The sequence below is a fragment of the Phalaenopsis equestris genome, unplaced genomic scaffold (genome assembly GCF_001263595.1).
Source record: "Phalaenopsis equestris unplaced genomic scaffold, ASM126359v1 Scaffold000136, whole genome shotgun sequence".
Taxonomy (NCBI): Eukaryota; Viridiplantae; Streptophyta; class Magnoliopsida; order Asparagales; family Orchidaceae; genus Phalaenopsis; species Phalaenopsis equestris.
In genome coordinates, this window is record NW_018164578.1 from 1350048 (window position 1) to 1350681 (window position 634).

Genomic DNA, 634 nt, shown 5'->3' on the forward strand with positions numbered 1-634 from the left:
ATTCATAGGCTTCGACAGGTACTTCGTCATCATTGACCTCGACACGCTCGAAGTCAACATCAGCTCGAGTTGGATGCCGTCGAATATAGTTAGTGAGGGCCATAGTGGCTAACACTACCTGCACCTGTTTTGGAAATGGATAAGGTGGCATATCTCGTAGTATTACCCATTTTTTCTTCCAAACTCCAAAAGTCCTCTCAATAACACCTCGTAAGGATGAATGTCTTCTATTAAAGATTTCTTTTCTGTTTCTCGTACGATTGCTGGCTCTCTGAAAATCTGGAAGATGATACCTTGTGTCAGGATAGGGTTTAAGGTACTCCCTCTGCATTGGGTAGCCAACATCGACCAAATAGTACTTCCCTGAAAAATTAAAAACTTTAGGGGAACACAAAAAATAAATCTACTTGTATTAGTAAGGAACTAACCCTGTGGTGGGTGAGAAAAATTGTACTCCGGATTTCTTGTTGCAAGTTTGAAGATTCTACTATCATGTGCGCTGCCCTCCCATCCAGCCATTGCAAATGTGAAACACATGTTGAAATCACAAACTGCCATGATATTTTGAGTTGTGCTCCCGGAACGGCCGATAAATGCAACTTTCTCGTTTTCCGGTACCCTGGCATGAACATGC